The sequence below is a fragment of the Anas acuta genome, chromosome 1, assembly GCF_963932015.1.
Source record: "Anas acuta chromosome 1, bAnaAcu1.1, whole genome shotgun sequence".
Classification (NCBI taxonomy): domain Eukaryota; kingdom Metazoa; phylum Chordata; class Aves; order Anseriformes; family Anatidae; genus Anas; species Anas acuta.
The window spans coordinates 155109184-155123395 of NC_088979.1; the positions used below are offsets into that span (position 1 = coordinate 155109184).

Consider the following 14212-nt stretch of genomic DNA (forward strand, 5'->3'; position numbering starts at 1 on the left):
TATTAATTTAATCTCGCTGCATTGATGTACTCATTAGGAACAAGAATAGGTTCTCTTATAGACGGAATGATAGCATGGACTACATTTAGCATGTAGCACACTGCTTCAAACTGACTTTTTTCAGATAGTTAACACAGATTATCTGAACAGTTGTGGTGGTCTCATACTGTGACATAGCTATGTTCCTATATAGGTCTGTATCATGGGATCCATCCCTCATGATTGGATTGCTCCAGCACAGGTCCCCTACAGGTGACAGCTCCCACCAGGCCTCCTACTCCTGTGTGGTTTGTTCTCCATGGACTGCAGCTCCAGCCCGGGGCCTGCTTTTGTGGGAGCTCTCCTTGGGCCACAGCCTCTTCCAGACCACAGCCTCCTCTAAGACATATCCACCTGCTCCACTGGGGGCTCCTCCACGGTCTTCAGCATGGAGAATCTGCTCCATGTGGGACCCATAGGCTTCTTCAGGGGGACAGCCTGCTCTACCTTTTCACAGGCTGCAGGGGAACTTCTGATCCAGCACCTGGGACATCTCCTGCCCTCCTTCTGCAACTGACCTTGGTGCCTTTCTCTCTACATTTTCTCACCCCTCTCTCTCCCAAATGCTGTGGCACAGCACATTTTTTTTTTCATTTTCTTTTTTTTTCTTTCCATCACTCATTGGCTTGTTTCTTGGCCAGTGGTGGGTCCCTTTTGGAGCCACCTGGAACTGGCTCTTATCTGACATGGAGCAGATTCTGGGCTCTTCTCACAAAGATCACAGCTACAGCACTCCCCTCCTCCATCTCCTGTCTGTTCACTTCACTATCAAAACCTTGCCAAGTTAGCCCAACATGACAGTATACTTGCTTTCCTACATTTCAATCAATTCATAGTCAACATGCTCTCCATCTTACTTCTTGTGCTCTAGTGAGACTGAATTAATGTATTTCCAAAGAGTATTAGGGTGATAAGAATATGCATGACAAGTTCCAGAAATAGCCTTTGGCTCTTCTAAGATCCATCTATAAAATGAGTAAAACAAAATTAATTTACATAAATGACTCATTTTATCTGTTATAGTTGTTTTTAATTTTAAAACTCGATAGTTTCAAATAAGACAGTATATGGAAAGGTCAAGAGAATTCTGTTAAATTTTTCATTCTAACAATTTTGGCTAATTCTGAACTAGTTTGGACAATTCCCTGTATTATGAGAATTTCACTACACATACCAACAACTGGAGATGTTCTTATATTTGGTTGATATGGTTGGTAAATGTTGACTTTCAAAAATGTAACCAATACAATTTATCTTTAGTCTCAAGAACAGAAGATTATTTTCCTTTGTTGAGAAATGTTTTTGTTCTTCTTTTTTTTTTTCCTTTTTTTTTTCTTTCAGAAAGTATGAAAGAAGATTTTTATTCTGTGCTTGGTCCTGTTAATACAAAAATGGCAATAAAAACAAAACAAAAATCAACAAGAAAACACAAATAAATACGATGTAAACTGTAACTATGCAAAGACTTACACTTTATTTCTTAAAGGTTGAAAAAAAATCCCCTAAAAGAATCCCCTCTAAACAGTAAGAAAAACACTCGAGTACTCAAGAGTAGACTCAAGTCTACTCTTAGTAGGTCAGGCATAAAGGAGCTACAGTAGCCAAAGTATCATCATCATTTTTGGTATAGATGTAGAAGTCATTTATTCTACTTTATGTAGGTTTGTACAAAATACATCTTCATATATAGTTTTTACTTCAATCACTATTAGTTTAGGTTTAAATGTAGATCTTTGTATATTTTTCTTCTGTGTAGATGTTTTCTGCTCTTAGCGAGTATTTAATAACTTTCTACAATGAAAATATCTGTAAGAAGTACACATACTCACTCTGAAAGATTAAGATTATAAAATACTTATTATTTCATTTCTTTTACACTTGAGAATATTTCTGTTACTGTCTGCATTTACTTCAGGTTTTGCATGTTAATTATCTTTTCAATCCAACCACCCAAGATTCTAGTGTGCAAGACTATAGTGCTATAGCCTGAAGAGTTCTTGTTCAGGAGTCAAGCATGACTAAAAACTCCAGGAATCAAAGGAAAAAAAAATATTCCTGAAGATATAGATTCATTTAGATGTTCCTTTAAACTTTGGGGAAATCAGTTTAAAACAGAGTGACATTCAGGCTATCAAAACATCAACTGAAAAGAGAGTGAATGGAATATCCAATGACTTTTTGCAATAAAAAAAGTCATGAAGAAAGCTACTGTTGACAGGTAACCGTTTTGCAAACTAATACTGTTCTTTGCAAGCTGAGTGTTATATATATTTTTTTCTCTTCATTGTCTACACTTTCCTGCCACTAAATTACTGAGCTTAATTTCTCAAAGTCAAACCACTGCTTTCCATGCCAGCTTTCAAAGAAGACTGTTTTGCACAAACTGTTTACAATATTTTACAAAAAGGGCAGTTTTTGTTTTTGTCAATTACAAATATATAATTATAAATGGGAAATTACCTTTTTGACAATATTTTCCTTTCTCACATACTTTTAAGAACATAACTCTTCACCTTCCAGCCTCTAGACTAATGACCATTTGCCTAAGAAAATTGTGTCTCCCTACTAATTTTTAAGTATATGTATGCAAAAGTTCACATTTAACCGTGTTTCTGATGTTATGAAGTATCTACAAAGCTACTTTTAGGTCTTTACAGATGAACAATAGTGTGCAAAGATATAAGAAATTGGGATCCTTTCACTTCCCTAAACAAGTCCTGTAATGCAATTCCATAATATGAGACCTTAGCCAGCAGTCGACCAAATCCAGAGATGATCTGCAAAGCACAGTGAAATAAGTGTCTGCATAGATTTCTGGTTTGTTATAATGTTCATTATGTATTAGGCAAACCACAAAAGATCTAAAAATCACTGAATTAGCATTATAAGAATTTTAAGATTTGAGATATGAGATTTGATTCTATCCTCAGAGTCATTCAGATTTTCCATTTGTTCTTATGCAGATTAGAACTAGCAGTTCCACTATTTTTCATTATTAATAATTTCATTATAATGTTGTGGGATTTTTTGACTTAACTGAAATTTTAGATGTAATAAAATGGAATTTTATTCACATAGGATCTTTTAGGTTGGGGGATTGCATCTGAATCCAAATTGGATTCAATAGCTGTAACACATTTGCTCCAAGCTTTACACCTAAAGCAGATGGAAGCAATATTGCATCAAGAGATGAACCTTTTCAAATTACAATAGTTTATGATGTTCATCTGCATTTTAATCAAGCATTTAAATAAAGGATTTATTTCTAAAATACATCAAGAAACACTATTTTCAACTCCTGAAATGCATCAGGGAGTTTATAACCAATCAAGTAAAATATGTTGCACATTTTCACTTTGTATATCTTTCTCTCTGCAATATTACATGGATATAGGTATTAGTGATTTTACTAGCAACTATTCGATAAGCCCTTTGAAATAGAGACCAGAAAGTGATTTCGTATGCCAAATCCACTTTGTTAAAGATTTAGCTCCCAAGCTCAAAAACAACAAGAAGATAAATTTATAGTTAGATCAGATACACCATAAAATATTATTTTTATTTGAAATACAGTGCAATACAATACAAGCAGATAATTTAAACAGATAATATGTAGTCAGAGACTAGGAAAACTGCATGATTTAAACAGAAGGACTTATATTGTCATTTTTTCTTCTTGTGACCCGAGAAGGCATGAATTGAAATTAGCTTTTGTCATGCGCAAAGACTGAATGGTGAAATTCAAATCACCACCTGAAAAATACATTCCTGTCCAATAAGTATAAGACCATTATTTCCAAAATATTTCATTTTTTTTTAACATTTTTTTTTCCCAGGAAAATTGTTTTATTTATTGAGTTATAATTATTAGTTTTTATTCATAGAGTAAAAATAAGTAAAGTATAAGAGAAATTCATTGTCCTAGAAAAAAAAATGCACATAGCAGATTGCTAACAGCAACTTATTTAAGACAACTATTGTTGAAAGTTAATTCAAGTAAAAATTTTAACAATTCATTTTCAAGCTATGTTATCTGAAAAATGAGATGTTACTCTTGGACTGCAAAAGTTTGGAAAAGGAATATGGAATAGAAACATTTCTATTACCTCATTAAAAGAAAAAAAAAAAAGGAAAAAATCACCTATATTGTCACAATATAATAGTGGTGGCAAAACTAATGATAATATCTATTACTATTAACACTAAATAAATGCTTGGTTTCTACCTAGACAAACAACAATAACAACAACATACAAAAACACAGCATCATAAAATTAGGTCTTTTTTTCCAAATCCTTAATTGTTTGGTGAAGCAGTAGCGATACATTTATTTTATCTGGACACTTTTCTCCACTATCACTTTATTGACACTAACATCAATGCACAATTAGTACTTTTTTAAATTCCAGGTTTTAGTCTTTCATTGTGATAAGTTTTAGTGTGCTTATGATATTCAGATAGTAGCAATTTTTTATGTTTATTTTTTAAACCTTTGATTGCTCAGAATGGATGCATCCTATCTCTAAAGTCATTTATTCTACAGATTTGCATGCTTTCAAGAAATTGGCAAGGTTTCTCATGTGAATCTATTTTATAAATGTGATGGAAGGGCCACAATATGTCAGAAAAGAAAAACATTTTTATAACTTCAAGTCTCTACAAGAGAGATTACTTTTCTGAGAATCACAAAATTTTCAACAATTGATTTTACTAATGTTGTGATTGAAATTGGATTTTTCTGTGTCAATAAGGAAAATAATTGGCAGGAGATATTTAATCAAATATGAAATGAGAATAATACTAGAAGAGAGGTTAACAGAAAGATAAAGAGAGTAAAATAGATTTCTGATAATCCTGTGTGTTAGTAGAAAAATATATTCAAGTAAAATTTAATTATTAACGACATAGAAAAGTCAATCTAAAGAATAGTAGCAGATGGAGAATGTTCATAATGTTGATACAGCATTTAGGGAAAATAGTTTTGCTTCAAAACATTATGATAAAATCCTTTGCAAATAACAGCTGACATAGGTTTAGAAACAGTATTTTAAAAACACTTAATATTTTATGTGTCACTCAACATTTTTCACATAATCAAAGAAGCAGTTTCTATCAAGGGGATTTGGGAATTCTGTATAATGATGAGGAATGTTTTTAAAGTGTTTTTAAACACAAGTACACAGACCCACAACAGAGAAAAGTACTCTTAAAATAATTAATACTGCATACTCAATACAATACGTGCATACAATAACAAGACTTCTTAAAATAACTAATACTAAGGTAACCAGCTTCACCTAAATTAAATTATGCCAAACCCTGACATAACTGCTTTTTCAGTCTTACAGTCATTTAACTCTTTCCATTTTATTTGATTATTTGTATTAAGCTTGCCCAATCTTTGTTTTCTGCTTAAAAAAGATAAATTAATACATCACAGGAGGGATATATTCACCTTATGAAGCAATTTTCTTAGAGTTGGGGGCACCCAACTCTAAGAAAATTCATTGGCATCTAATACATTTGAAAACTTGGATTCTTCTTTTACTGATCCAAAGACATAAACAGAAAAAAAAAAAAAAAAAAAAAAAAAAAAAAAAAAAGTTTGAAATTCAGCTTATTTCCCTCTTTTTTCTTTTTCTTTTTTTTTTTTTTTTGAAAAAACAAAAAATAAAAAGTCACAGCTTAGAAATTACCACAAACAAGTTAAACTACTGCATATGTTTTAAAATAGATTAAAAAGATACTCTCCCCTTGCAGGTTTTAGATGTTTTAATGCATAATAATAATGTCACCTGCTAAACACAGAGGTTTTCATTTTCTAAAACCGATTAATGCTTAAAATTTCACTTACCTTTTAACTTTGTCAAGTCTAACAGTCGTCTGAAGAGGTGGTTAATGTATCAAGGCCACGTAATGAGGTTCAAGATACAACTGTTCCTCTAGAAATAAACAGCAGACAAAAATGAAATCCATGTAAATCTTTCAGAATAATTTATTTTCTCTCACTTTGTATACAGTGGCTCACCAAACAAGGTCATTTTATTGTGTACAAAATAACAAAAAACAGATCAGTTTAGCATGCTTTTCTCTAGTGTTAACACAGGTTGATACAAACACTGTGAATCATTGGGAATAAAAATTTGCAGAGTAAACAAACATACTAGAATTGTTTGATTGTTTCAGTGGAGCAGTGCCACTTCCATATATCTAGAAAGTTTAAAGCTGTAAAAGTGTAAGAAAAACTTGAAGTATACTTTGTACAAAGTAGAATTGTGCAGATCCATCACTGCATATTATTTTTCTTCTCATTTACATGTTGAAGAGTGTTAGTAGTCCAGGTCACAAATACTTTTAAGTAGCATACCACAAGGGTCAGTAGTGGGGCCAGTACTATTCAATGTTTTCAATACTGAATCATGCATAGTACCACAGAATCATAGAATGGTTGCAAGGATTGCAATGGACCTTAAAGATGATTTAGTTTCAACCCCCCTGCCATAGCCAGGGACACCTTCCACTAGACCATGTTGCTCCCTTAAACACTTCCAGGGATCTATATCTATATCTACATCTTCTCTGGGCAACGTGTTCCAGTGCCTCACCACCCTGAGTAAAGAATTTCTTCCAAAAATCTAATTTAAGTCTTCCCTCTTTCATTTTAAAGCCATTAACCTTTGTCTTAATTCTACAGTCCATGATAAAGAGTCCCTGCCCAGCTTTCATGTAGGTCCCCTTTAAGTACTTGAAGGCTGATAAGGTCTCTCTGGAGATTCCTCTTCTCTAGACTAAATAACCTCATCTCTCTCAGCCTTTCTTTGTAGGACAAGTGTTCCAGCCCTTTGACCTTTTCTGTTGCATTCCTCTGGACTGTGCTTCAGTTGCCTTCCTCTGGACAGGTCCATGTGTTTCTTATTCTGCAGGCCCTGAATCTGAGTGTAGTACTCCAGATGGCGTCTCAGGAGTGGAGAAGAGGGAGAGAATCACCTCTCTCAATCTGCTAGCTACACTTATTTTGCAGCACAGGATATGGTTGGTTTCCCAGGTTACAAGCACACATTGCTGGCTCATGTTGATCTTTTAATCCAACAATATACCCCAGCCCTTTTCTGCAGGGCTGCTATCAATCCACTCATTGCCCAGTCTGTATACATGTTTGGGATTGTCCTGACCCAGGTTTAGAAACTTGCACTTGTTGAGCTGCTTCATTGTGTTGAACTGCTTCATTCATGGTTGCACTGGCCCACCTCTTGAGTCTGTCAAGAGCCTTCTGGACGGTATCCTTTCCCTTCAGTATGGCAATTCCACCACTCAACTTGGTGTTGTTGGCAAAATTGCTGATGATATACTCAATCCCATTGTCCACATCACTGACAAAGATGTTTAATAGTGGTGGAACCAATAGTGACACCTGAAGAACACCAGTTGTCACTGGTCTCCACCTGGACCTTAAGTCATTGGCCACAACTCTTTCAGCATGACCATCCAGCCCATTCCTTATCCACTGAGTGGATATTAAATCTAAGTCTCTTCAATTTGGAGGCAAGGACATTATGCAGAACAGTGTCAATTACTTTGCACATGAATAATGAAGCTGACATCTATTCTTTCAGGTAAGAAAAAATATGATGTTGTTAGAAGTCAAAGACGTCACAAAAATGTACAAATTCTGTTAAGTTTAAGAAAACAAACAAAACAAGATAAACAAACAAACAAACAAGCTTTCTAGGGACCAAAGCATTCCACTGAATTTCAATTAATATTAGTGGGTACTTGTCAATCTCAAGTCTTCTGTAACAGATTTTAAATACAAAATGGTACTATTTTTAAAAACAGTAGAGCAGTATTATTATCCATGCAAATAGACTTTATCTTGGCAAATAACTCTTTTCTTGTTGTTGTTTTTGTTTGCTTGTTTCCAAAAATAGAAATAAAATAACAATTTTATTGGCAGGGGGGAGAATACTGTTTTATTGTGAAGAAGGACTCAGATATTCAAAGAATTATCAAAAGGTGTGGAATAAGCTGCTTTTCATTGCTTCTTATATATTAGTAGTTGTCTTTCCACTAAAAAATGGGTTTCTGAAGCTAAATATATCATGTGAATCATATAGATAGATACCATAAAGAACCATCACAATCTTCTTTATAGTAGATCTTTGCTACCCTACAGAGTCTGAAAACTATATTGATTGAAATGAAACGAGGGATGAAAAATGAGGGCATAATACATTAAAGTTCAACTTTCCAGGAGATGCCATGCCATTAAGGCAGAAAAGTACTTATTCTGTATTAGCTCAAATCAAGCAAAAATTGTAGCTGATTTTTTTTTTTTTTTTTAGCTTAGACTGTGACCTCTGGTGATAGGATACATATAATTTTCATTTTACTTTTTGCAACTCTTTATGCTGAAATACATTAATTTTCAATAGAAAATTATATTTCCATATTTATATAAAAACTATTTGTTTAAAATTTTCAAAGGAAATACACAATCAAATTGCACTTACATAGAAATAGTTTTATGAGCCAAAAACTTACCAGTAAAATAAAAACCAATTAGGGTAATGATATAACAAAACTTACTCAATGGTCTAGTACTATAGTTTATCCTATTCTCTGCAAGAGTTCACTAGATTTTTGTTCATCATATCAGAAGAGACATCATTAGGAAAAATATCTCAAAGCTTATATAAGAATATGAAGGGATGATCTATGAATCTGGAGTGTTTGAAGTAGTTTGAATTAGGATTTCTCACAGATTCAGGATCTAAACCAAAATTCATGAGATGAGAAAAAAATTCATATTAGAAATTGAGCTCTTCCTGGTTCTTGTCACTTGTTGTGGCTAATGACTTATCCACTGCACATAACAGACAGAAGCATTCCCAGAAATCTCACTGTACAGAATTATGTACATCTATGTTGCCTTATCTAATAAAGGAAACATTTCCCCCTTAAGCAATAGGTTTTATTTCATATAAAGATTTATAAGTGCAATAAAACAATAATTCTGCCCTAAATATATAGTATATATATATATATAAAATATATAGTATATTATAAATATAATATACTAAAGGCCAAAAAAATGCTCACAATAATATCTTGAAGAAAGTCAGAAATACAGGAATTATAACAGACAAACTAAACAACACTGCAAATCACCCTAGTGCTTCAATTTGTCTTTGTAGTTGAATATTGTAAGGCAAATGAGTATTCTGATAAGTTCAAAGACTGTCAAAGAAAAGTCTGTGAAAACATTAGATCAACACTGTGTACTGGCTAGAATTATTTTTAGGAATCTTAGGTCAGAAAACCACACATGCAATGCTACAGGCTTGTGGCAAAGTGGTTGGAAAGTTGTGCAGAGGAAAAGCTATCTGGGGGTGTTGGTCGATGGACACCTGAACATCAGCTGGCAGTGTATCCAGGTGGTGAAGAAGGCAAATGACATCCTGGCTTGTATCAAGAATAGTGTAGCCAGTAGGACCATGGAGGTGATCATCCCCCTGTACTCTACTCTGGTGAGGCCACACCTGAATACTCACTTTTGGTCCCCTCAGTACAAGAAGGACATTGAGGCCCTGGAGTATATCCAGAGAATGACTATGAGGCTGGTGAAGGGTCTGGAACATAGATATCTTATGAGGAACGGCTGAGGGATCTGGAGTTGTTTAGTCTGGAGAAGAGGAGGCTCAGGGGAGACCTTTTTGCACCCTACAGCTACCTGAAAGGAAGTTGTGGGGAGCTGGGAGTTGGCCTCTTCTCACAGATAATGAGTGATAGGACTAGGGGGAATGGCCTCAAGTTGCACCAGGGGAGGTTTAGGTTGGAAATTAGGAGACAATTCTTCTCAGGAAGAGTAGTCAGGCATTGGAATGAGTTGCCCAGGGAGATGGTGGCATCACCGCCCTTGGGGGTGTTTAAGAAAAGATTAGACATGGTGCTCAGGGGCATGGTTTAGTGGGTGGTATTAATGGTAGGGGGATGGTTGGACCAGATGACCTTGGAGGTCTTTTCCAACATTAATGATTCTATGATTCGATAAGTTAGTTGAAATGCAAAAGAATTCTATGATCAACTGAAGTTATGAAAAATTTTATTTCTTCAACAGTATTAAAGCTGGAATTCCACTATTCACTATTCAATAACAGACTTGTCAATATCTTGTAAAATACCAAAACGCACCACAGCTGCAGAAAAGGATTAGCCAAAATGGAAGCATCTAAACTGCCTCTGAACAAGAATTTTGGGATAATTTAGAGTGTATAAAAATGAGTTTATTCTATCATGACACATGGTTAGGGAAATACATGATGCAGCACCTACTAGTCTGTGTTCTTGTGCAAGAGGTGTACAATTCCAGCAACTTAGCCCACACTGCAGAGAGCATAGTTCTGCTATTGCTGTTCTCTGACTGTTTGGTCATATCTGTCTTTCAATAATATATGTAAAATTTCTATTTATCCAATAGCAAATGAGCATCTAGGAATAGACTGGTTGATACTCTTCAAATGATATTTGGAACAGAATAAGAAAGTAAAGAGGAAGAACAGTAATATGTACACATTACAAGAGATTTTATTTTGTTAAAACTTTGAACCACTGAACCTCTGCTCATCAGAAGACCACTATACCTGATTGCCAACCACCTGCTTCAGAAATTTAGAGGTTTATGGCACAGCTATTAATACTGACTAAAATATATTGTAGTAACTATCTTCCATTTGAAAAGCTATTTGATAAATATTTATTTAATAAATGAAAACAAATGTGTTGCTTTAGAAATTCTATAAAATCATATGCTTTCGGTGTCAAAGCAAAACCTACCAAATGTCAAGATTTCATGGTAACATTATGAGTTAAGCATAATGTACTGTGACATTCAATGATAGCTGTTAAAATTAAATGCTAAGGGGAACAGTAAAATAAAAATCTAACATCATACTGATAAGTATTCACATGCAAAATATGACTAAGCTCTGAATTTGCATAGCCATTTTGCAAATATAGATAAAACTCTTGACATCAACTAAAATGAGACAAAATTAACGAAAGATTTTAACAAAATGTTAGAGACAGTGACATACTGATTAGGAAAGAAAAACTCCAAGACTAATAAGAGAAAAAAAAAAAAGGAAGGGAAGGGAAGGGAAGGGAAGGGAAGGGAAGGGAAGGGAAGGGAAGGGAAGGGAAGGGAAGGGAAGGGAAGGGAAGGGAAGGGAAGGGAAGGGAAGGGAAGGGAAGGGAAGGGAAGGGAAGGGAAGAAAATATCAAAAGGAAAAAAAGTAACTGAAGAGGAATTGAATAATAATACTATTTACACTATTGAACTCTTTTTTTAGTGCAACCTCCTTCTACCCTCCTAACATGTGGTGTCTCTTGTGCCTAAATTGGCTCTTGCAGCTTGTTTGACAATTATAATAAAGCTCAACTGTCTCTTATACTCATTATATATTTTTTCATTCAGTGTTTGATTCCAGTATAGGACTTATGTTTTACAAATTAGAGTTCACCCAAACAAACAATTGCTTTTATTGGAAATTCTTGTCACCTCTGAAAAGTCAGATTTTATTAAGACTACACATTGACATAATGAGATACAAATCTCCAAATAATATAATCAAAACTACCCAGGATGAACTCTTTCTGTAAAATAAATAAATAAATAAAATAAGTAAAAAATCTGTAGCATCCAAAGAAAGGACAATATTTATGGTATATACATAGTCACAACAATTAACTGTACTTAAATTAAACCTACTGTGTCAAATACAGGTCTTAAAAGAAATCACTATAACAATGAACATTTTCAAACAAAATACCACAAAAAAATCAGGTCTTGTTTCTTGTGGAAATTTTATAGCTATTTTTTCAATCACTAACAATATTACATTGCAGTCAAACCTATTTATTGTTTTAAAAAATATATAATGAAAACTCTTCAAATCACCATGATCTCATAACTTTTTTGTACCTTAGAATGCAATATATACCTCAAAAACTATGCTCTAGGATGATTTTAAGTGAAACGTCTTAGTGAACTATAGTCTAGATACATAAGACTAGTCTAGATACGTAAATGAAATTAGCTTACAGTATATCTAGTGTTTTGATCTTACACCATGCTTCTATTGCTCTCCTACCTGGTTTTCGTGTATATACTTAAAGTATAGTAATGTACCAGTCAAAACTTATAGGACAAAATATATGTCTCCATTTGTTTTGGTTCATTCAGACCTATAGACAAGGAAACAAATAAACAAACAAAAAATAATAGTAATAAAAAACAATCTTACATAATTCTTCACATTAGGTCTGACAGAAAACTATACCTTTAGTGATGGATTCTAATGTATATTCATATTCTAAGAGTTAGAAGGGAAAAATAATACTTCTGATGTGAAACATCTGTCAGAGAAGTTTAAGCAAACAGGTTCTTGCTAACAGCTTTAGTTGCAAGGAGACACAGAATGCTGTAATGTGAGAGGTGGATTCTCCTTCATTCTCTAACAGGGCACACAAGCTGAAAAAAAAATCACGTTAAAAGGTTACTGTAAATGGTTACTGTTTGAGAGAACAAAGCTGAAGAAGAATGAAAGTGTGACTTGGTAATGAGCTGACTTTAGGGTCAAAAGCATGAAAAAGATATGTTTCTAACCTTTTAGTTGTTAACCTTCATGTTAAAAGTTGTATATTGAACATTATAAGGTGAGAGCTATGGACAAACAAACCTAGAAACTATTGAAACAGATTGTTATAGGTATAGAGTCAGTAGCTATCGGCAATTCCTGCTACTGGAAAATACAACTTGGATTTTACAGCTACAGTTTTCAGCTCTGTTTCAATAATTTTAATTAGCAGTCAATCTAATAAAATTATAGTCAAAAATAGCCTCTCCTCCTCAAGGATTTATACTTCTCCTCCTCAAGGGGAGGAGGAGAAGTATAAATCTGATAGTCCTAGCCAGTGTAGATAAAACACTAGTAAACATTACGATCTACCAGTAATTTTGAGATTTCTTTTGAATTAATTAATTTTTGTCCAAATTGAATAAAGCAGCACATTTCTCCCAGATTTCCTGTGGTAAAAGTATCCTAGCATTTTTCAGTTGCTCATTCTTTTAGATTTAATGAATAAATAAATTATGGGACTTCCAATTTTCAGATGTAGCTTTGCAGCAGGAACCTCTGAAAGGATTTCAGTTCTTCCTGCCATATGGATTGGTGCCAGAACATGTTGCAGAAGCAGGCATACCAAGCTTTAAGGTATAAAAACTTTATGAGAGGGTGGAAGTTATTTAACTTTATTTAACTGTAATTTAACTGTTTAACAGTAATGTAACTGTTATTTAACTGTAAGTTATTAACTGGTTCATGTAGCCATGTTCCTTTAGGAAACAAAAACAAACAAACAAAAACCAACAACAATGACAAAAACACATCCCATGTAAACATTTCTCAACAATATAAACAGTCAAACCTCTGTTAAAGGAAAAAGGTTGTTGTAAGCTTTTCTAGCTACCAAAAAAACTAGAAAAGTTTCACATAAGTTTGTGCAGACATGTTTGTTCATGTGTAAGTATTATTGTATGTGTGTAAGAAATACGTGATATAAGAGGAGAATTTGAGAGCACTAGCTTTCAAAATATATAACTGAAAATATCAAGGTCTCACAATCTTGAATTATACTTGTTTTGTGATAAAAGTGCTTATAACTCACTAATGTGGAGTGACATATTTTACCTTTGATTCTTGTGGTTGTTTTACCATGCTAGGCAGCTGAACACCACAACCGCTGTCTCATTGCTCCTCCTTAGAAGAGGAGGGGAAGATGTAAAGGAAAGAACAACTCATGGGTTGAGATAAGGATAATTTAATTAAAGGGAAAAAATAATTATTAAGGAAAGATTATTACTAATTAAACAATTTAACTAAAGGGAAAAAAAAAAAAGGGGAAAAGGGAAAAGGGAGGGGGAAAGGGAAAAACAAAACAAAACAAGTAAAGGCTGTACGGAAGTGCAGAGGAAAGAAATTACTCTCTACTTCCCACAAATAAGTGATGCTTGACCATGTCCTTGAAGCAGGGCCTCAGCGCACGTAGCCGGTGTTTGGGAGGACAGACGTTTTTGCAATGAGAGCCCACCCCTCCCCTCTTGCTTTTTCCACCG

General features: G+C 34.0%; 1 protein-coding gene across 1 annotated transcript in view; it reads right to left on the reverse strand.

The window, feature by feature from the left end:
- MGAT4C (MGAT4 family member C) overlaps positions 1-14212 on the reverse strand; it is a 369191-nt gene that overhangs the window by 272996 nt on the left and 81983 nt on the right. Inside the window, exon 2 of the mRNA XM_068667638.1 lies at positions 5894-5981. The gene's annotated coding sequence lies outside the window, so the exon portion shown is untranslated. The remainder of the gene's footprint in view (positions 1-5893; positions 5982-14212) is intronic.